Genomic DNA, 24,914 nt, shown 5'->3' on the forward strand with positions numbered 1-24,914 from the left:
TACATGGTGGTCATGAAGGGATGGACATGGTCAGAAGCAATGCTCAGGTAGCCTGTGGCATTTAAACGATGGCCAATTAGCACTAAGGGGCCTAAAGTGTGCCCAGAAAACATCCCCCACACCATTACACCACCACCACCAGCCTGCACAGTGGTAACAAGGCATGATGGATACATGTTCTCATTCTGTTTACGCCAAATTCAGACTCTACCATTTGAATGTCTCAAAAAAAATCGAGACTCATCAGACCAGGCAACATTTTTCCAGTCTTCAACAGTCCAATTTTGGTGAGCTCTTGCAAACTGTAGCCTCTTTTTCCTATTTGTAGTGGAGATGAGTGGTACCCGGTGGGGTCTTCTGCTGTTGTAGCCCACCTTTCTTTGCCATTCTGACATTCAGTTTGGAGTTCAGGAGATTGTCTTGACCAGGACCACAACCCTGCATGCATTGAAGCAACTGCCATGTGATTGGTTGACTAGATAATCACATTAATGAGAAACAGAACAGGTGTTCCTAATAAATCTTTAGGTGAGTGTATATATATTAGACCACCTGTTGACAATGAGTGTGATGCATAGTACGTCTATTTATAACAGACCAGATTAAGTATTAATGGCTCAGCAAGTGTTATAGATAAACACACCTACATATTAGACCGCCTGTTGACAATAAGTCTGATGCATAGTACATCTATGTACAGATGTAGCAGGGGTAACACACACACTCTTAACTCAAGTTTCTTAACTCATTGTGTTATCTTGAAACAAAAGCCATTAAAAAGCCGCATTTAGTTGCATTTAGTTTAGATAACATGTCTCATAAAGCATGCGTGTTAACCTTGCTACATCCGTATAACTAACTATTAATTGGCACAGAAGATAAATTAGGTACACACGCCTATATATTAGACCAGCTGTTGACAATGGATCTGATGCACAGTAAGTCTATGTATAACAAAACAGATTAAAGCTACTTTCACACTAGCGTTTTGGCTTTCCGTTTCTAAGATTCGTCATGTGCTCTCACAAGCGGTCCAAAATGGATCAGTTTTGCCCTAATGCATTCTGAATGGAAAAGGATCCGCTCAGAATGCATTAGTTTGCCTCCGTTCAGTCATCATTCCGCTCTGGAGGCTGCCTGCAGCATTTTGCTGTCCGCCTGACAAAGCAGATCCAAACTGATCCGTCCTGACACACAATGTAAGTCAAAGGGGACGTCTCAGTTTTCTCTGACACAATAGAAAACGGATCTGTCCCCCATTGAATTTAAATGGTGTTCATGACGGATCTGTCATGGCTGTAGAATACATAATACAACTGGATCCATTCATGACGGATGCATGGCGTTGTATTATTGTAACTGAAGCATTTTTGCAGATCCATGACTGATCCGCAAAAAACGCTAATGTCAAAGTAGCCTTAGTATTAATGGTGCAGATAAAGTACTAGATAAACGCACCTATACATTAAATCGCCTGTTGACAATGAGTCTGACGCGCAATAAGTTTATGTACGGATGTAGCAGGGTTAACACACATGCTATCTAAACTAAATGCAACTAAATGCGTTTAGCAATTGCTTTTCAATGGCTTTTATTTCAAGATAACGCGATGAGTTAGGAAATTTGAGTTAAGAGTGTGTTTGTTACCCCTGCTACATCTGTATAACAAAGCATTAATTGGCTGAGCAAGTGTAATAGATAAACACACCTACATATTAGACTGCCTGTTGACAATGAGTCTGATGCATAGTATGTCTATGTATAACTGAACAGATTAATTCATTGGCACAGCAGATGAATTAGGTACACACGCCTATATATTAGACCAGCTGTTGACAATGGATCTGATACACAGTAAGACTATGCATAACAAAACAGATTAAGTATTAATGGTGCAGTAAGTGTACTAGATCAGTGGTCGGCAAAGTGCGGCTCGCGAGCCACAAGCAGCTCTTTAGAACCTTCACTGCGGCTTTTTGGTGCGGGCTGGCGGGTGGGCGGTCGCGCAGCCATATCGCGGCGCTCAAGCTGCTTGCAAAATGTCCATCTTGCGCCTCCTCCCCCGTCTGTCTGCTCCTTCCACTTTATGAATGAAGCAGGCAGGCGGGGCAGGAGGCGCATGACGGAGGGAGAGATGTCACGCTGCGCACAGCAGCAGAAGGGCGGGCAGCGGCGCTCTAGTTCGGCTGCCCACTGCCAGCCATGTGAGGAGTGGTGAAGAGGCCGCCGCTCAGGAGGAGCGAAATGCAGCAGAAAGGTAGAAGCTGACCCCACCAAGTGTCCCTGCCTTCTCCCTTCACCCCACTAATACATTACTTTACTTACTAGAAGGCACTTATGTGGGATATCTGTGGAGGGCACTTATGGGGATATCTGTGGAGGGAACTTATGGGGGATATCTGTGGAGGGCACTTATGGGGGATATCTGTGGAGGGCACTTATGGGGGATATCTGTGAAGGTCACTTATGGGGGATATCTGTGGAGGGCACATATATAGCATCTTATGCTATATATGTGTCATCCACAGATATCCCCCATAAGTGCCCTCCACAGATATCCCCCATAAGTGCGTCATCCACAGATATCCCCCATAAGTGCGTCATCCACAGATATCCCCCATAAGTATATGTCATCCACAGATATCCCCCATAAGTGCGTCATCTACAGATATCCCCCATAAGTGCGTCATCCACAGATACCCCCCATAAGTGCCCTCCACAGATAAGCCCCATAAGTGCGTCATCCACAGATATCCCCCATAAGTGCGTCATCCACAGATATCCCCCATAAGTATATGTCATCCACAGATATCCCCCATAAGTGTGTCATCCACAGATATCCCCCATAAGTGCGTCATCCACAGATACCCCCCATAAGTGCGTCATCCACAGATATCCCCCATAAGTGCCCTCCACAGATAAGCCCCATAAGTGCGTCATCCACAGATATCCCTTATAAATGCGTCATCCACATTACATCCACATCTGCAGACAAGTTTAATAAAAGTAAAAAATGATAAAGATAAAATGAAATAATAATCAAGATCCAAATAAAAGAAAGGACATATAAAAGTATGTAAAAACACACTCTGGGCTCATGCCCACGAATGTAAGGGCGCCGTGCCTGTGCTGCGGACCGCAAATAGCGATCCGCAATGCACGGACACAGACCATGGGGCAGCTGCATGAGGATCGCGGACCCATTCACTTGAATGGGGTTCGTGATCCGCATCCGACTGCCCGCACCGCAAAAAGTAGCGCATGCTGAAGTGAATGGGTCCATGATGCGGGCTGCACACAAAAAAGTAGTGCATGCGCTACTTTTTTGCGGTGCGGAGGCACTCTGTAGCACTCATATGCCGGATCCTGGACCCATTGAAGTGAATGGGTCCTTGATGCGGGCTGCACGCGGCCAGTGCCCGTGTATTGCGGACCCGCCGTATGCGGCCTGCAATATGGCAACGGCGGGAACACGGTCGTGTGCATGAGCCCTAATAGTCCTCACTGGTACTGTTGACGCAATATTTTAGGTTTTAAAAATGTGGCTCTCGAAAAAAAATTCAATCGTGGTTTTGGCAATATTTGGCTCAGTTGACAAAAAAGTTTGCCCACCACTGTACTAGATAAACACACCTATGCATTAAATTGCCTGTTGACAATGAGTCTGAAGCACAGTAAGTCTATGCAAAACAGAACTAAGTATGAATGGTGCAGCACATGAACTAAAATGTGCCTATATATTAGACCGCCTATTGACAATGTGTTTGATGCACAGTAAGTCTATGTATAACAGAACACATTAAATATAAATGGTGCAGCAGATGAACTAGAAAAATGCTCCTATATATTAGACCGCCTGTTGACAATGAGTGTGATGCACAGTAAGTCTATGTATAATAGAACATATTAGGTATGAATGGCGCAGCAGTTGAACAAGATGCACAGGGCTATTACACTGAGCCTGCACTGTCCCTGTAGTCTCCCTATAGTGTAAAAATTCTCCCTACAATCTTCCTACACTGTCCATATCCAATATTCTACAATTAAAAGCTTTATTAACAACTGTTTCTAGCACTTAGCAAGCCTGCCCCTATGCTTAGTCACAGTAAAATAGCAGAGATAGGGCGGGATGAGGCTTTCATAGGGCTGTGACATCACAAGGGATGGCTATTTGCTGATTGGCTGGCTGCACAGCATTATGGGTTATATCACGTTCCTGGGTTTCTCTTTGTAACAAATGTAGCTGCCATTTTAAGAATAAAACAATTCTTTACCATAAAGCGTAAGGAAATTCAGATTCGTAGGGAATCAAATTTTTTCTGAAATTCAGATTGAAGTCAGTTTGTTTCACTTCGATTCACTCAACACTAATCTTAAAGGGAACCTGTTACCGGGATTTTGTGTATAGAGCTGAGGACATGGGTTGCTAGATGGCCGCTAGCACATCCGCAATATCCAGTCCCCATAGCTCTGTGTGCTTTCATTGTGTAAAAAAAACGATTTGATACATATGCAAATTAACCTGAGATGTGTCCTGTACGTGAGATGAGTCATGGACAGGACTCATCTCAGGTTAATTTGCATATGTATCAAATCTGGGTTTCTTACACAATAAAAGCACACAGAGTTATGGGGACTGGATATTGCGGATGTGCTAGCGGCCATCTAGCCACCCATGTCCTCAGCTCTATACACTAAATCCCAGTGACAGGTTCCCTTTAAGCAATGAATTTAGATGTCTCATTCACTCTCATTGACACATGTTTATACAGGTCCTTCTCAAAAAATTAGCATATTGTGATAAAGTTCATTATTTTCTGTAATGTACTGATAAACATTAGACTTTCATATATTTTAGATTCATTACACACCAACTGAAGTAGTTCAAGCCTTTTATTGTTTTAATATTGATGATTTTGGCATACAGCTCATGAAAACCCAAAATTCCTATCTCAAAAAATTAGCATATCATGAAAAGGTTCTCTAAACGAGCTATTAACCTAATCATCTGAATCAACTAATTAACTCTAAACACCTGCAAAAGATTCCTGAGGCTTTTAAAAACTCCCAGCCTGGTTCATTACTCAAAACCGCAATCATGGGTAAGACTGCCGACCTGACTGCTGTCCAGAAGGCTATCATTGACACCCTCAAGCAAGAGGGTAAGACACAGAAAGAAATTTCTGAACGAATAGGCTGTTCCCAGAGTGCTGTATCAAGGCACCTCAGTGGGAAGTCTGTGGGAAGGAAAAAGTGTGGCAGAAAACGCTGCACAACGAGAAGAGGTGAATGGACCCTGAGGAAGATTGTGGAGAAGGACCGATTCCAGACCTTGGGGGACCTGCGGAAGCAGTGGACTGAGTCTGGAGTAGAAACATCCACAGGCGTGTGCAGGAAATGGGCTACAGGTGCCGCATACCCCAGGTCAAGCCACTTTTGAACCAGAAACAGCGGCAGAAGCGCCTGACCTGGGCTACAGAGAAGCAGCACTGGACTGTTGCTCAGTGGTCCAAAGTACTTTTTTCGGATGAAAGCAAATTTTGCATGTCATTCGGAAATCAAGGTGCCAGAGTCTGGAGGAAGACTGGGGAGAGGGAAATGCCAAAATGCCTGAAGTCCAGTGTCAAGTACCCACAGACGATGGTCTGGGGTGCCATGTCAGCTGCTGGTGTTGGTCCACTGTGTTTTATCAAGGGCAGGGTCAATGCAGCTAGCTATCAGGAGATTTTGGAGCACTTCATGCTTCCATCTGCTGAAAAGCTTTATGGAGATGAAGATTTCATTTTTCAGCACAACCTGGCACCTGCTCACAGTGCCAAAACCACTGGTAAATGGTTTACTGACCATGGTATCACTGTGCTCTATTGGCCTGCCAACTCTCCTGACCTGAACCCCATAGAGAATCTGTGGGATATTGGGAAGAGAAAGTTGAGAGACGCAAGACCCAACACTCTGGATGAGCTTAAGGCCGCTATCGAAGCATCCTGGGCCTCCATAACACCTCAGCAGTGCCACAGGCTGATTACCTCCATGCCACGCGGCATTGAAGCAGTCATTTCTGCAAAAGGATTCCCGACCAAGTATTGAGTGCATAACTGAACATAATTATTTGAAGGTTGACTTTTTTTGTATTAAAAACACTTTTCTTTTATTGGTCAGATGAAATATGCTAATTTTTTGAGATAGGAAATTTGGGATTTCATGAGCTGTATGCCAAAATCATCAATATTAAAACAATAAAAGGCTTGAACTACTTCAGTTGGTGTGTAATGAATCTAAAATATATGAAAGTCTAATGTTTATCAGTACATTACAGAAAATAATGAACTTTATCACAATATGCTAATTATTTGAGAAGGACCTGTATATAGAATCGAGTACCAGCCATACAGCCTGCCTTTACAAACCTTTACAGCAAAAAAAACAGGAAAAGATGATAATGTCTGTAAAGCTGTAAGGAATATGTCATATAAGTGAGTAAAATAAACGTGAATAGAGATTGCGAGCCAGGCTCTCTCCTCCAACATCAGTGTCTGAGCTCACAAGTGATCTTCTGCATGATTGGCAAAAATTCCTGCAGACACACTCCAAATCCTTGTAGAAAGCCTTCCCAGAAGAGTAGAAGCTGTTTTATCTGCAAAGGGGCGCAATGGATTTAGAATGTGATATCATAAAAGCTCCTACCCATGTGTACGTGTCCCAATACATTTGTGTATATTAGTAAATCTTCAGTTTCCTTTCACATAGTATATTATAAACCTGTCTGCTTGCAGCCACCACTAGGGGGAGCTTAATGCATGGGAATGTATTTAGTTACCATTGGTAGCAATCAAAACTGTAAATAAAATGTTTGCACTGAGCTCCCCCTAATGGTGACTGTCAGAAAATGCAGTGAATATACAGTACAGACCAAACGTTTGAACACACCTTCTCATTCAAAGAGTTTTCTTTATTTTCATGACTATGAAAATTGTAGATTCACACTGAAGGCATCAAAACTATGAATTAACACATGTGGAATTATATACATAACAAAAAAGTGTGAAACAACTGAAAATATGTCATATTCTAGGTTCTTCAAAGTAGCCACCTTTTGCTTTGATTACTGATTTGCACGCTCTTGGCATTCTCTTGATGAGCTTCAAGAGGTAGTCACCTGAAATGGTTTTCACTTCACAGGTGTGCCCTGTCAGGTTTAATAAGTGGGATTTCTTGCCTTATAAATGGGGTTGGGACCATCAGTTGCGTTGTGGAGAAGTCAGGTGGATACACAGCTGATAGTCCTACTGAATAGACTGTTAGAATTTGTATTATGGCAAGAAAAAAGAAAAAAGAAAAATTGGGAAAACTTTGAAAGTGTCCCCAAGTGCAGTCACAAAAACCATCAAGCGCTACAAAGAAACTGGCTCACATGCGGACCACCCCAGGAAAAGGAAGACCAAGAGTCACCTCTGCTGCGGAGGATAAGTTCATCCGAGTCACCAGCCTCAGAAATCGCAGGTTAACAGCAGCTCAGATTAGAGACCAGGTCAATGCCACACAGAGTACTAGCAGCAGACACATCTCTAGAACAACTGTTAAGAGGAGACTGTGTGAATGAGGCCTTCATGGTAGAATATCTGCTAGGAAACCACTGCTAAGGACAGGCAACAAGCAGAAGAGACTTGTTTGGGCTAAAGAACACAAGGAATGGACATTAGACCAGTGGAAATCTGTGCTTTGGTCTGATGAGTCCAAATTTGAGATCTTTGCTTCCAACCACCATGTCTTTGTGCAACGCAGAAAAGGTGAACGGATGGACTCTACATGCCTGGTTCCCACCGTGAAGCATGGAGGAGGAGGTGTGATGGTGTGGGGGTGCTTTGCTGGTGACACTGTTGGGGATTTTTTCAAAATTGAAGGCATACTGAACCAGCATGGCTACCACAGCATCTTGCAGCGGCATGCTATTCCATCCGGTTTGCGTTTAGTTGGACCATCATTTATTTTTTAACTTAACAGGACAATGACCCCAAACACACCTCCAGGCTGTGTAAGAGCTATTTGACCATGAAGGAGAGTGATGGGGTGCTGCGCCAGATGACCTGGCCTCCACAGTCACCGGACCTGAACCCAATCGAGATGGTTTGGGGTGAGCTGGACAGCAGGGTGAAGGCAAAAGGGCCAACAAGTGCTAAGCATCTCTGGGAACACCTTCAAGACTGTTGGAAGACCATTTCAGGTGACTACCTCTTGAAGCTCATCAAGAGAATGCCAAGAGTGCGCAAAGCAGTAATCAAAGCAAAAGGTGGCTACTTTGAAGAACCTAAAATATGACATATTTTCAGTTGTTTCACACTTTTTTGTTATGTATATAATTCCACATGTGTTAATTCATAGTTTTGATGCCTTCAGTGTGAATCTACAATTTTCATAGTCATGAAAATAAAGAAACTCTTTGAATGAGAAGGTGTGTCCAAACTTTTGGTCTGTACTGTATGTCAGGAGCAAGAGAAGCAGTTCAATGCAGAGCAACCACTACCTCTAGGCCCAATAGCAGTCAGTACTTACCTGGAAGTAAGGAGCTCCTTCTGTGTGTAGATATACTCATAAGCGCTTCCTACTTTTCTCTTGCTATATATATATGCTGTGAACTGTGCTTAGTAATGCAATGTTGTTGTTTTTTCTAGTGTAATGCTTTAGTTTAAATGTCAGTTCTTATTCCTCTGTCCATGGCATCTAGGATTGCTCCAAACAACATTTCATTGTATTGTACATTGTATTACATTGTATTGTACAGTGACAATAAAGGCATCTTATCTTATCTTATCTCCTTCTAGTTGCAGCTGCGGGTAAAAAGAATTTGATAACTCTGGGACCCCATAAAAACTGTTATGGCTGTTGTTATGCCCATGCTTCAATGTGATTTATCATCTTCTACACCAGATAACTGATCTTGTATTAATAAAAAGGAGCATAGCCTATAATGTCATAGTCAGGGCCGCAGTCAGTAAGCCAAACTTTTTACTGCATCTCCAACTCTATTTTTAAGCATTCCAGATCCAGATTCCTGACTCCAACATAAATGGCTCATGTAAAATAATAATTAGTAATAACAAATTTACTGTAGCAAAATGGATGAACATAAATAATAAATAATCAAGTTGCTTAGGTAGAACATAAAATATAGCTTTTGAAGTTGTAAATATGCACTATGCATTTAATACATTTAAAAAAAGGACCATCACTACTGAGCATGTGCAGAGACATTTAAGGGCCTTGGAGCAACAACAGGAAGATACTTAATCTAAAGGGCCAGCTATTAAAGTGCATTTACATGCGCCGATTGAGTAGGCAATTATCTGGAAGGGGCAGCTACTTCCCGATAATTGCCTTCTTGTCAGTGGAGTAAAGAGCCGCATAAACAGGCAGCAATCAGCTTCACTGTATGGGGATGAGAGATGTCTACCGCTATCACTTATCCTTATACAGATTCAGTGTTTCGGGGCAGCAGATCACTTTTTACACAGCACAATCTGCTGCCCAGAAATGATGATATAAGTGTCCACACCAAATGATCATTTCATCCAATGAACCAGTATTTGGCTTGTTCATTGGGTGATCTTAGACACCTACGAGTGCCGACTATCAGGAATGAGTATTCGTACTAACAAATGCCCTGTGTAAACCTGCCATCATGAGGGCTGCCATCTTGACTCACAAGTCCGGCGATGCACAGGAAAGCCCTTACCTGTGCCTGTGTAGGGAGCCAGTCTGAAACAAATGCGGTCACCAGGCGCAGGCAGTTCCAAGAACAGCCCGATGAAGGCCCCCGGCGGCTGTTCTTGGAACTGCCTGCTTCCGGTGACCGCATTTGTTTCAGACCGGCTCGCGACGCAGGCAGCAGTAAGGGCTTACCTGTGCATCGCTGGACTTAAGAGTTAAGATGGCAGCCCGCATGTGTTTGCGGGCGAACGCGGTGAACTGGCCATCATTGCCTGCCATTACACACGGAACATTTTCGCAGGAACACTTGTTCCTGATAACTGGCTTATGTAATTGTACTGCAAATCACTCAGCAAATGAGTTAATTCCTTTTTTTTCTCTGATTGCATCTTTCTGTAGCATAAAAGGTGCTCAATTATTGGCAGCACCTTGCCCTCTGTATTCAGGGATCTGCTGCCTATAATCAACACAAATGAAAGGGGTAGGAACAATTATGGTCAGAGGACAAGGCAGCGGTGATAACTGATTTTTATCCTGGTTATCACAGTTTTTTGAAACATTAGGGACCCTAGCTTGGTAGAACATAACATATATTTATATGATAAAAATGTCTAATCTTTCCTAAATTCCTTTGAAAATAAATACAAAACTTTTACATTAAATAAATCAATTATACAATTACTTTGAAGTCAGAGTTGGCTCATTTCTACTGACCCTGCCTACTCATTGATCTGTAAAGATGTCCTTGAAGGATCCGTGTTTGGTCATTGTGTGTCCATTTTTTGCTGTCCGTGTGTCATCCAGACTTAAAGGGAACCTGTCACCAGGATTTTGTGTATAGAGCTGAGGACATGGGTTGCTAGATCGCCACTAGCACATCCGCAATACCCAGTCCCCATAGCTCTGTGTGCTTTTATTGTGTAAAAAATAAAAGATTTGATACATATGCAAATTAACCTGAGATGTGTCCTGTCCCTGACTCATCTCACATACAGGACTCATCTTGGGTTAATTTACATATATATAAAATAGTTTTTTTTACACAATAAAAGCACACAGAGCTATGGGGACTGGATATTGCGGATATGCTAGCAGCCATCTAGCAACCCATGTCCTCAGCTCTATACACAAAATCCAGGTGACAGGTTCCCTTTAACAGCCACAAAAACTAATTTTCATAGCATGTCCTCCTAATGGTCCTTAAAACATGAATAAAATACGGATGCCATCCGTGTTGTATCCGTGTTTTTCACGAACCCATAGATCAGTGATGGCGAGCCTGTTAGAGACCGGGTGCCCAAACTGCAGCCCAAAACCCACTTATTTATTGCAAAGTGCCAACAAAGCAATTTATCCTGAATACTACAGTCCAGTATAGTATATTTTCCATGTATCATTTAAGTATAATGACCTGCCTACATTCAATGTGCTGTCCGTGCTGTTCATAGTGCGCCCAGCGCTGATGAATGGCTGGTAAAGTCCAGAGTATATTGGTACACCATAGACTTTTTCCAGGGTGCGGGTGCCCACTGAGAGTGCTCTGAGTGCCGCCTCTGGCACCCATGCCATAGGTTTGCCATCACTGCCATAGATTATAATGGGCATACTGGATCTGTGAACACAGACAAAATAGAGTATGCTTCCGTGCTAAAACCATGGACCCACGGACCGTGCTAAAATACTGATGTGTGAATACACACATTAAAATGAATGGGCACATGTGCTGTCCATGGAGAACATGGACAGCACAAGTCCCTAAATCGCTGGCATGTGAATGAGGCTTTAGTGATAGCAGTGCAATGCCAGTTGTAGTACCATGTACCAGCTAAAGACTGATTTGAGCTGGTTATGTAGAGTAAGTGCAGGGTAGAACCACTTCCACTTTATTAGACCCGGCGTAATCATGTGTCTTGTATAAAGGGGAAGTCTCCACAATGCTGAAGCAAATGGGAGACTTTCTGACTGTCATCCAGTCCCTCTGCTGTGAGAAGCCAGAACTTCACATGATAATGACTTCCAGGTTGAACACTGTGGGAAGTCAGCACTGCAGCTGGGACTCAGAGTATACTTCTGGCATCCCTGTAGGAGCAGCTAATTAATGAGATGATTCTTCAGGTCACATGTTATTGTGCAGAGAGTTTTCTGCCTTTGTTCCCTCCCCCCCCCCCCCTCTTTTTTTTGCTAAAACTAGAAAACAAAATTTTACGTCCTCCTCCCTGTTTTACTTGGTCTTAGCTTTGACAAAAAAAATGTAACAGAAAGCAGATGTGCCACACTGTGGTTAGCCTTCATTTCTACTAATCCCGCTCATCAGTTTTTATAATGGTGCCTTCACATGGCAGATTTTGTTCCAGAAAATTTTCTACGATTGAAAATCTGTTTCATTGACCTGAATGAGACACATCACCTCTGAAGCCAGTCATTGGCTGCAGCAGAGCATGTGCCATGCTCATGCTGCACCGGATGTAAACACTCTGTTGACCGGAACATGGACACTCGGGAGCCTGCATGGAGGACTGGAGCAGCAGGGAGCAGGAAAGTACTTCTGGTCAGAGAGGCAGGCTGCTTGAAATTTCAAAAATTACATTATTCCAGAAGAACCCCCTTAGGGACTAATGCACCTGATGGGACTGTGTACATGTTGTCTGTATGACATCACATAGGGTATGACCACATGGCACGGTTATGATCTGGTCGGGTTGCGGCACTGCTGTGGTCATCATGGTCTTCATTGTTAATGGCAACCCGACCGTGTGGTTGTACCCATTGCGAAAACTTTTTCAACTGGTTTTGAACACATCTCTTTTTATAACCCTTGAGAAACGTGGGTAAGGTTTGTAGCAGGGAATATGGTCTTCTATAGCTGACATATTTCCATAAATTACACCAGAAATTGGCATGAATCAGTGGTATTCCTTAAATGGAGGCAGACCACATGACTCCTACAGGGCCAGGGGTGAGGAGGGGCCCCACGCTGAACTTCTGTTCCTAATGTGAAAACACTACATTTTCATGAAGCCACCACTTGGGGGGAGCTCAGTGCAAAGAAATGATTACAGCTTCCATTGCAGACAATGGTAACTGTAAAACCCCTAGGCACAGAGTCCTCCCTAGTGGTATCTGCAGGCAGACATCTTTGTAACGTGCAGGAGATTCTGTGTGTTTATGCCAGTTGATACAGTTGCAGTTAATACATTGAGAAATAGGGTGTTCGGAATGAGTGCCATATTTATGAAGCATGTGTTAAACTTTTTCTGACGTAAAAGGCAGATAATGTGGGTGAGACCGAGGGCAACTTCTTATTTTAATTTAAAGGGAACCTGTCAACTTTATTCTGACCTCACTTAAGGTGATTTCAGCGGTGTGTCACTCATGAGCTAAAAGTGAGTGGTTGCTGAGAACCAGCATCATAATCATTGCAGCCCAGGCTTTGAAAAGAGTCAAATCTACCTGAGAAGAGTCCTGGTTATACATAATCTCCTGCTCTCTCACCCATCTGCTGATGATTGGCAGCCATTGGCTCACCTAGAGAGAAAGGGAGAAAACTAGGTAGAAGACTGTCAGCCATCAGCAGGTGGGCAGGAGAGCAAGAAGTCATGAGTGACCAGGACTCTTCTCAGGTGACCGGGACTCTTCTCCAGGCCCAGTCTGAAATGATTGTGATGTTGGTTCTTGACTACCACTTACTTGCAATTTATAAATGACAGATTGCTGAAATCAACTCACCTGTCTGTATTTTATTCTGCCTTTAGTATGGACAGCATAAAGGCGATGACAGGTTCCCTTTAAATGTATTCTGCTACTTAAAGGGTTTCTGCCATCAGAAATTACGTTATGTAGCTGACTGACATTAGCGATGGGCTAATGTCAGCAGTACATAACAGTGGGCTTTATATATGCCCAAATATAAAGTATTTATCTAAAGTGGTGAACAGCGTATCAGAAAAAAAAAAATGGACGAACCAACATTTTTTGGTCATTTCACCTAAAAAAAAAAAAAAACAAGTAACCACGAAGTAGTGCATAAAGTACTCCAAAATGGTATTAACACAAACTATTGCCCAACAAAAAATGAGCCATTACATATCTCAGTACAAATATAACAAAGTTATGGGAGGAGGAATATGGTGATGCAAATATGTAGTTTTCAAAGTACTTGATTTTTATAAATGTATTAAAACATAAGCAAAACTATATACAAAAATCTTGGACATGCCCCCTAGTGATGATGACCGTGAGCACGCCATCACTGCATCAAGCAGATATGTGCTGAAGCCAGGCACTGTACACCCAGCTACACTGCGCAGGCGCTGGAGGAGACAGAGGGCACATGCGCAAGATGTGGAGGAGCTAGGAGATAACATTGCCATTGCTCAATAAAGAGGCAGTAGGCAGATAGATGGCATGGCGTACTTGACTTGATGCAAGAGCCAGCCTCCTGATTTTCCAAATGCTCATTAGCACACTGTGGGGCGTGGAATAAAGTTGATTTAGCAACATCAGGGACAACATACTTCAAATAATAAATGTTGAATATTTCGATGTTAGGTTTAGAGATGAGCAAAGTATTCCAAAATTTGATTCGGCTGCTTTGCAGAATTTTACAAAAAAAAATTTGCTTTGTGGCTAATTGCTTTGTTACAAAGTGCATTTCTTTGTAAGGAGTGGGTGTAATGACGGAGAGCAGCCATAGCGCTGCCCCCATCATTGTAACCCATACATGATCGCGGGATCTGATAGCAATAATCGGGTGTAAAAAGAAATAAAAAAATTAAATTATACTTACCTCATCCATTTGCTCGAGGGCCGCCATCTTCTTGAAGATTACATGGGCTGTGATGACATCATCACACCAGCTGGCGTGGTGACGTCATAGGTCAGCACGCATGGAATTTTATGTGAGATCTTCAAGCAAGAGGACGGTATGTTTTTTGGGGGGTTTTTTTGGACACCATTTCAGGGGAAATTGGTTCGTTACCACGAAGCACAAGGAAATTCAGTTTTGCGGCAAATCAAATTTTCCCTGAAATTCGGATCGGACTTTGATTCGCACAACACTAGTCAGGTTCCCTTTAAGGATGCCTTCACACACCGCATATTTTTCTTTTCAAAATTTCTGCTGCTGAAAATCAGTTCCATTCTTCTGAATGGGGTTGTTTTGGTGACAAACATACAGCTTTTTGCCATCTCCATTCAGGTGAATGGAACTGATCTTCAGTCTGTAGAAATATTCTGCATAGAAATCTGCCTGGCTGCCTAAAGTCATCGACTAAAGTTTGAACCTAGAGCATCTGTACAATCCAGAAAAATGCAAGACTTAAAGGGAACCTGTTACTGGGATTTTGTGTATAGAGCTGAGGACATGGGTTGCTAGATGGCCGCTAGCACATCCGCAATACCCAGACCCCATAGCTCTGTGTGCTTTTATTGTGTAAAAAAAAAAAAAAAAACAATTTGATACATATGCAAATTAACTTGAGATGAGTCCTGTCCCTGAGATGAGTCAGGGACAGGACTCATCTCAGGTTAATTTGCATATGCTCAAATTGCCTTTATTGTGTAAAAAAAAAACGCACAGAGCTATGTGGACTGAGTATTGCGGATGTGCTGGCGGCCATCTAGCAACCCATGTCCTCAGCTCTATACATAAAATCCCAGTGTCAGGTTCCCTTTAACAGTTTTGCTACGATTCCCTTCCATCCAGATACTGTAGCTCGTTAGTGCAGTCACCACTTCCAGCACCACCAGTGAGAGGGCTGAGATTCAGGGCACTCAGCTTTTCACAGGCACAGTAATTTGCATGATAATTCGGATCACTCCCTCCTGCTTCCTATTTACACCTCAGCAGGAAAGTTCTGCACAGCTTCTTTGCTGAACTGAAATTGCAAGAAAAAAAAATGCAAAGTTCTGGAAAGGTTGCTGAACTTCTCCAAAGTTCTTTGGGTTCTCAGATACGAGCTAGTGGATGTTTCAACACAACTCCTCCCAGATGATGAGTAGCAAGTGACTCTCCTCGTTTCCCACCCCTTCCCCCTCCACCTCTATCCTATTATACACTTTCACTGATCATGATTTACAAGCAGCTCCCTGTAATGTAAATGAACCGTGTCCAGGTCATTGCCTACAAGTTGTGCAGCAATCACTAAGCGCTACAAGCAGCAGATCATCATCATCATCATCCCAGGCGGCTCCAGCCCTTCCTTCCAGGCACTTCCTTCCTTCCTCTCTTCTGGAGGGCTGGGAGAATATAAACTTGGGTACAAACTTAGAGACATGACACAGAGCTCGGAGAGTTGTGGACCTTTTAGGACTTCCGAGCTGGGGAACTTGCACTTTTACAGCTGCCATTCAAAGCTCTGCTCTTCTGCCAAGACCACGCTTTGCTCTTGGCTGAACATCCAGGAACATGATGCTGCTGTTCCACATTATCTGGAGTGCTCTTGTCTCCACGCAGCTAGTGCAACTGGCTTTACTGGATGAAGTCACCTCAGAGTTTGTCTGCTTAGATCAGGCTTGTTATTCTGTATCCTGGGATAGTCAACGGTACTCCAAGGCGAAGAAGTCGTGCAAAGTGAAAAAGGGACAGCTATTAACTGTGAAGAACACAGTGCAGGCTGATGCCATCGCTATGTTTATGGCCAAGGCTCACCAAGAAGATGCCAAGGTCTGGATAGGGCTGGAGCAACCATTTAGCAACCGATGCACAGACCTGCAGCTGCCCCTGAGGGGCTATACCTGGGTGACAGGTGACAGCCACACAGATTACACAAACTGGAAGAAGGAGGAGCAGAAGTGTGGGGCCCACTGCGTCACTGTGCGCAAAGATGGCACCTGGGAAGAGGATCCTTGTGACTCCAAGCCTGATGGCTACTTGTGTGAGATAAGTTATTCTTCAACCTGTTTTTCTCTTGAGTTACCTTTCTCTTACAATGCCACTTATTATCATGTTGCCCTTGGATTGGCCTCCACTGGGGGTACTGTGTTCCCACCTGGTACCATTGTAGACATCTCCACATCTCCAAACAATACCAAACTATTTTGTGAAGAGAAAGCTGATGGGACTGTGGCTTGGAGCAGTGATAGCCCAGGTGCCTGGAGCTGTCTGATATTGAATGGGGGCTGTGAACATGAGTGTGTAGAAGAATCTGACACTGCACAGTGCAAGTGTCCTTCAGGATCAGAGCTAAAAGCTGACCACAGGGGCTGCACCAAACCTTGCGACCCCAGTCCTTGCAGCCAACTCTGTGTCCCAGTTTCTGACCCACCAGGGTTCCTCTGTATGTGTTCTGAAGGCTTTACGCTAGGGGGTGATGGAAGAACCTGTGAAGATATTGATGACTGTGCTGCCAACCCCAATATATGTGAGGACCTCTGCACTAATACAATTGGAGGCTTTATCTGCGGCTGCAAACCTGGTTTTGAGATGGTTGAGACTTGTGAGCCTGGAGAAAGCTGTGGGTCACTTTGTCTGGACATTGATGAGTGTGGCATCCCAACAACTCTCTGTGAGCACGGATGTGAGAACTTCGATGGAGGCTACAGATGCTATTGTGATGATGGGTATGTCACTGATGAGAAAAAACCCTATAAATGCAAACGGTTCTGCAACACGTCTTTCTGTGAGGCTGACTGTGACATAAATAATAATGATAGCTGCCAATGCCCAGAAGGATACATAGTGGATCAACTTGAGGATGGAGTCTATATCTGCGCTGATGTGGACGAGTGTGATGCCTCTCCTTGTGACTGGCCAAACTCATGTATTAATACTTTTGGGTCCTTCCTATGTACCTGCCCTGATGGCTACACTGTCCATAATGAAGCATGTATACCACCTGAGGAGGGATCAGGTGGAGCAGAACTTACCCCAGTGCCACCTTCCCAAACCTCACCACCCACCACCAGACCTCCAGATATCCACAGTCTACAGCCAGCTATGTTACTGGGAATATGCATAGGAATAATATCAATGTTAACTGTCTTGTTAGCCATCCTCTGTCATATGCTGAGGAAGCATTACATAGAGGAGCATGCCCTGGACTATAAGTGTAAGAACGCTGAGAAGGATATGGTACTCCAACAAGTCATGACAGAGCCCCAGCACAAACTATAGTGAGCACTATGATGTACTGTAGACAATATGCAAAAAATAACTTCAAGTGACTAGTTTGGGGCTTGGACTTGTAGTCACATTGGAGTCACAGGCTACAAATTGGACCAGGACAGATAGCTGTCTGAGCCTCTTAAAGCAGTGTACACCAGAGAGTAGTGAACTACCAATGTGTAAGACATGTAGTAGTGTAAATACATAAAGTGAATGCAGATGAAGTATATGGTACACAGGAGGGAATATCTACTGCAGTCATTCTTTGTCCCCTTTTAGAACCCCCTCTACATTGTTTCCTATTTTCACATGTTGTGTTACATATATATACAAATTCCTCTTAATCTTGTTCTCTCTCTCTCTCTCTCTCTCTCTCTCTCTCTCTCTCTCTCTCTCTCTCTCTGTAATTCTACTTTTTGTCTCCCTTTTTTATTCTCTCACCTTTCTTTCTTTCTTTCTTTCTTTCTTTCTTTCTTTCTCTTTTATTGCCTCCCTTTCTCTTTACATACTTTTTCCTCACGGTCTATTTTTACCACCAATGTTTCCCTCTTTTATACTCCATCTCATTTATTCTTTCTGGGAAACTCCGATTTTCAAATCCCAGCAGCTGGTTTGTTTTCTTACAGTACCTTAGGGGTGATACCAATTGCTCAGCCTATCCCCGGTATCTGTAATAACTGAAACCATATTTGAGTTAACCCAGCAGTTTAGTAATATTGCATAAACCTGATACCTATAGAAAGCTTCAGCATCAGGAAACAACCCTCATGTGACATTGGCTTGCCTGGTGCAAGACACACAATGTCACTGCTTTACTTATTATTTAAAGGGGTTCTCTGATTTTATAAATAATATATATATATAAAACTTAACAGTGTAAGGCAATGTTCTGTGGTTTGCTTAAAAGACTTTTCCACTTATTCTGGCTTACAAAAGCTGATGTCCAATCAACCATATGATGAGTCTCCAAGAGCAGATATAGGCACCATGGTAGCTGGAAAACTGCTGGCACAGTGAGTTATGTGTACATATGCGGAGATTTAATAAAACTGGTGTAAAGGAAAATTGGCTTAGTTGGTTACCCATAGCAACCAAACCTTACATTACATTCCGCTTTACCATTTTTCAGAAGTCCTTAGGAAATGAGAAGTTGAATTGAATTGATTGCAACGAACAAAGCCAGTTTTCCCTGACACCAGTTTTGATAAATCTCCCCCATAGTGTTTTATGTAGTCACCTGTCCAGGGTGGGATGTAAGGAGATCTGCTCCTGGGGAGCAAATGCTGAATTACATGTTACAAAGTGAGCTTATGTAAAAAAAAAACTCCTTTCTGTTAAATCTAAACCCCTGTTGAAAGAACCCCCATAGGCTGCATGCGCACGATCGTACGTGTTTTGCGGTCCGCCCAAAAAAAAGTATGCCATCCGTTTTTTGGGAGGATCCATTGTAACAATGCCTAAAATGGACAAGAATAGGACATGTTAAAAAAATTTTTGGAGGGGGGGGGCTTCAGAACGGACATACTGATGTGGACTGCATTTTTTTTGTGAACCCATTGAAATAAATGGGTCCGCATCCTATCCGCAAAAAAATTGGAACGAATACGGAAACAACAACGTTCGTGTTCATGTAGCCTTAAGCAAAGATTTGCACCCTGAAGCTCATTAGTTTCATTTCATCATCCACTGGTAATAATAATAGCCAATATTTTTTAGATGTCCAGCCACTAAGAGCTGGAGAGGTGACAACTGAGGATAGTGATAAAAGCATTTCAATGAATTATTTGAGTATGCGTCCCCTTTACAAATCACACACTAATATACGTAAATTAGCAAGCGAGCGGTGTGTGATCAGTCACTGAATACTGTCAGATGGATGCAGAAATATGACCGTTTCTGTGAATCCTTCCTAGGAGGCTATCTGCTACAAACCAGAGTGATGGACTGCTATGTTATCCTTCACGATCATGTGAATAATTATTTATTATAAAGACTTTGTACAGCTATGTACAGTATGTGTGGGTGTGTAGAGTTATTTGTGGATTGAAAAATTGTGATTTTTTTTTTTAACCTCAATAAATAATAGTTTGTGAACTGAATGTTACCTTTGTTACGGTGGTATGTACTCTGTGTATGAAATATTGATAAAATATACATTACTGTACTATACACAAAATGCATTTTACATATGAGCTCAATATGTAGTATTCAAGTATACTGGGAACCCCAGTAATTTGTGCTCTGGTTATTATGCTGATCATTTCTACAAGGATGTCTGCACTTAGATTACTATGCAGGGAATACATTGTTATTATTCCTATTGTTAGGTTTGCAGTATAATAACATACTGTCTGGAAAACGTGACAAACCTATCCACGTAGATACATTTATTAGTGCCTTAATCAGAGTGCATGTTACATGGTCTAAGATGTTTGCTGCACAATTTAGCATTTCTATTTTACATTTCTATCTCTGGTGCTACTGGATCGTAGATATAATGATATGTTTTTTTTTTTTTTTTTAACTTCCTCATCCTTTGAAATCTCTTCTTGCTGTCAGTGAATGGAATTTTTTTTGTTTACTACCAGAAACTGAAAATGGTCACAGACTATACACTTCTAAGGGTACTTTCACATTAGCGTTTTTCTTTTCCGGCATAGAGTTCCGTCACAGGGGCTCTATACCGGAAAATAACTGATCAGTTTTATCCCTATGCATTATGAATGGAGAGTAATCCGTTCAGGATGCATCAGGATGTCTTCAGTTCAGTCGTTTTGAGTTGACTGATCAGGCAAAAGATAAAACCGCAGCATGCTACGGTGTTATCTCCGGCCAAAAAAACGGAAGACTTGCCTGAATGTCAGATTCGGCATTTTTCCCCATAGGAATGTATTTAGTGCCGGATCCGATGCGCAGACTGGTAAAAATTTGAAAAAAGATACAAGACGGATTTGTCTGTCCGCATGACAAGTGTAGAGAGACAGATTCGTTCTTGCAATGCATTTGTGAGACGCATCCGGATCCGTCTCACAAATGCTTTCAGTCACATCCAGTACACCTTATTTGCCATTCTGCAGTGCAGTTACATTGTACTACAGCCTTTTTTGGGGTGTATAAGTGTAAAAATAAAGTATGTCTTATTTGCTGTTCTGCGGGGCAGCAACATTGTACTACAGCCTGACAAATGCTGACCGAGTGAAGGCGGATGCTCAACAGACAGGATCCGTTTTTTGGGGGGTTATTGCTCTGACGGATCAGGGGAAGGGCAAAATAATCAGTGACGTCAACACAAACTTACTGCTGACACCCTCTCCACTCTGTCGGGGGGCTCTACTTGTATAAGCGTTTAATACAACAGGTTCTGTAGACATCTATGTGGAATCAGCTGACGACGGTGTAAAAGAAGTGCACTCTTTTACGCTACAGTAGGATCTTGGGCCTCTGCTTGGTTCTTTATTCCTGGAGCTAACATTGACCTGTAAGGCTGAGTTCACACATGAGTTATTTGGTCAGTTTTGGCCCCATAACTGCCCTAATAAGTGGAGTGTGCAGTGATTCTAAGAGTGACGCCTGTCATCTGCATGTCATACTGACTCACAGTATTGTTTCACTACCACAGCACACTCCCTATGCGTGTTTCTGCAAGGCACACACAGCAGAGAATGTGTCAAATGTATTAAGAGGTGTGCATCTGTTAATAAATTGGTTAGGTCATCCTCTAGTGGGGTTTTAACTAAGGCTATTTTCATACCTCCGGTGGGAAACTCTGGCATGGCCGTGCCGGCAGACAAACAGAGGATCGGCCCGACACAAACCACAGCATGCAGCCATTTGTGTCCGGGCTGATTCTCCGCTTGTATGCTGGAATGTGTACAGATCTCCGCTGGATCCCATTATACTTAATGGGGCTGGAGGACATTCCATCTGCATCCGGCAGTGCCGGATCTGGAGAATTCTGTCAGGCCACATCCGGACAGAATTCAAACCGGAGGCGTGAAAGTAGCTTTAGAATGGCGTGCGAAACTATGGCGTTAAGTAAATATCGCTCAATGATTTTATAAGGTTATAAACAAGGTTTAAGTATGAAAATAGAGGCAGGAATAGATTCAAAGGGATAAGAAATGTAAAGGAAGGACTTATACTCCTCTTTTCTAGTGGATCCACTTCCTGTAGCTTCACTTTAAGTCCTCATGCACACAACCGCATTTTGTTTCCGTGTCCGAACCGTTTTTTTTTGCGGATAGGATGCGGACCCATTAATTTCAATGGGTCCGGAAAAATGCGGACAGCACACCGTCTGCTGTCCGCATCAGTATGTCCGTTCCGTTGCTCCGCAAAAAAAATAGTGCATGTCCAATTTTTTCCTAGTTATTACAATAGATCCGCAAAAAAAACTGATACCATACGGAACGTCATCTGCTTTTTTTGCAGATCCGCAATTTACGGACTGCAAAACACATACGGTTGTGTGCATGTAGCCTAAACTGCATCAAAACCGGTGCACCGTGCCAGACGAGCAATTTTGCCTGTTTTGTTGGTGGAGACATTGTGACAAATTTATGATGTACGAGTGCCATTTTAGGGTGGCTTGCACCATGCCAGAATGGTAGTGCATTTTGGCACAAAATGTCATGCCTTAGGCCCTGCCCCTCTCTGCTAACCACTGAGGGGCTCAGATTTCCAAATCTGCAGCATGCAGCAATTATGTTTGCAGTTTTAGCTGAGGATTTCACACTTTTCCAATGAAGGGTGAGATCTGCGGCAAAACCGCGGCAAATCTGCACCAAAATTTTGGTGTGAATATGGTGCAGAAATGCACATAAATCCAAATGGAAATTTTTGCGAATCTCATGTGCCTTAAGGAATTGTCTTACAATGACAACCTCTGTTTACTGGCCTATTTGGGCTTATGGAAGTAAAAGAAAGGGAGTCTCCTGCTAAGGACCCCCTACTATGAGCTAGAACGGAATTCTATCCCTGTGGCAATATGTTTCCTAGGAGACTATAGCAAATTATCACGATCTACAGTATTTACAACATTTTGGTTTGGGGCATTTTTATGATTTTTTTTTCTTCAAAAAGCAGCATGCTTAAAGTTTTCTGTTTTTACACCACATTTCTCCATTGATGTCAGTAGGCTGTTCAATAAACCCAACTAAACACATTACAGAAGAAAAAAATAAAAATGACAACGTTTTCAAATATGAAAAAGAAACCCTGTGTGGGTTTTCCAGGACTAGAGTATAGATGTCCTATCATCAGGATAAGTAATCAATATCTGATTGTTGGGGGTCTGACTCCCAGCAAGGAGAGCTGTGGCATCTTCATTGGCCAGATGACCTAGACGCAGGTGAATGGGCCTGCTGTGGCAATACCATCCACGGCTGCTATACAATGTACGGCGCTGTACTTGGTAAGCTGTACGGAGACTGCAGCGTTCACCATGGCCTCCTCAAACGGGTGCCGGAAGTCGGATGCCCACTGATCTCATACCGATGACCTATCCTATGGATAGGCCATTGATATCAAAATGATGAACAACCCCTATAAATCCCTTCAATACAGCACCATATAAACAGGTATGCATGAATCCTGACCCCATATATTTCAGTTCAGCATTACCAAATTATATGGAATAGCTCTATATTGCCACCTAGTGGACAGAAAGATACTTTCAAGCCCCATTATTACCAGTGACAAATGGAGATTTATTTTTATTTATTTTATGCAATTATATAGCGCTACTATATTCCGCAGCACTTTACAGACATTAGTATCCAACTGTCCCCAATGGGGCTCACAATCTAAGGTCCTTACCAGTATGTCTTTGGAGTGTGGGAGGAAACCGAAGAACCCGGAGGAAACCCACGCAAACATGAGGAGAACATACAAACTCCATACAAATGAATTATTTACATGAAATTCTCACTTAATATGTGTTTAACTGGGTCCTAGCTACTGTTCTTAGTAAGTGTCTCAGGTATACAATAAATCTGTTGTTTTTTTTATACCAATTCTATCTAACCTTTCTTTTCAGGTGGTTATATCCCAGGCCGTCAGCTATATTGATGAATTTCTTACAACCATATAGGATGAGAAACTTCATCCACCCTGACACATGTAACCAGCATTCCCTCCCGAAAAACAAAACCTTGTAACCTTGTGAATTAGGATAATGACTTGTACGACACATCCCTGGTGGACAAATAAACATTTGGATCCTGTTTCACGCTCTACGAGATTCATCCATCAGCACTGTGACTGACAGTAAGGTCTGAGAGAAGGAGGAGAATGATCCCCTGTGGATTGGCTGAGGGAGAAATTAGCCCCATTACGGCTAACAGGGCTGACAGTGGTAGCTAGGCAGTTACTTCCTATCCCAGAAGGCTGGCGTTACAATAAACCAAGACAGAAAGTGCACATGTAAAGGAGAAAAAAATGGCGCACTCCAAGATTACACCGTTAAATCACACGATTTTATTCATATCCAAAAAACATGATCAAAGCCCCAAAAACAATAAAATACAACAATTCATAAGGAGTGTGTTCAGATATGGACACACCTCTCTCCTTCCACAGCATGCATCCCTGCTATGGTCCAATCCATATGTGAGACTAAGCGCAGCCCCAAAAAGAATACTAAAGTGCCAAAATATTTGTCAGTTGAATCAACTCTAAGGCCTCTTTCACACGGGCGTCACGTTTTGGCTCCGGATGCGTCCTGGGTGCAATGTGGCAAACCCGCGCAAGTAGGTACGCAATTGCAGTCAGTTTTGACTGCGATTGCATTCCGTTGTTCAGTTTTTATCGCGCGGGTGCAATGTGTTTTGCACGTGCGTGATAAAAAACTGAATGTGGTAACCAGACTCGAACTTCTTCACAGAAGTTCAGGTTTGGGTTCAAGGTTGTGTAGATTGTATTATTTTCCCTTATAACATGGTAATACAGAATGCATAGTACAATAGGGCTGGAGGGGTTAAAAAAATAAATAAAATAATAGCTCACCTTAATCCACTTGTTTGCGCAGCCCGGCTTCTCTTCTGTCTTCTGCTTTGAGGAATAGGACCTTTGATGACGTCACTGCGTTCATCACATGGTCAATCAC

The 24,914-nt window shown here is 42.8% G+C and overlaps 1 protein-coding gene across 1 annotated transcript in view; it reads left to right on the plus strand.

Moving 5' to 3' along the window:
• THBD (thrombomodulin) overlaps positions 1–24,034 on the plus strand; it is a 67,977-nt gene extending 43,943 nt beyond the window's left edge. Inside the window, exon 2 of the mRNA XM_044292556.1 lies at positions 23,847–24,034. The gene's annotated coding sequence lies outside the window, so the exon portion shown is untranslated. The remainder of the gene's footprint in view (positions 1–23,846) is intronic.
• Positions 24,035–24,914: the final 880 nt, after the last annotated feature.

Source organism: Bufo gargarizans, chromosome 4, assembly GCF_014858855.1.
Source record: "Bufo gargarizans isolate SCDJY-AF-19 chromosome 4, ASM1485885v1, whole genome shotgun sequence".
NCBI lineage: Eukaryota > Metazoa > Chordata > Amphibia > Anura > Bufonidae > Bufo > Bufo gargarizans.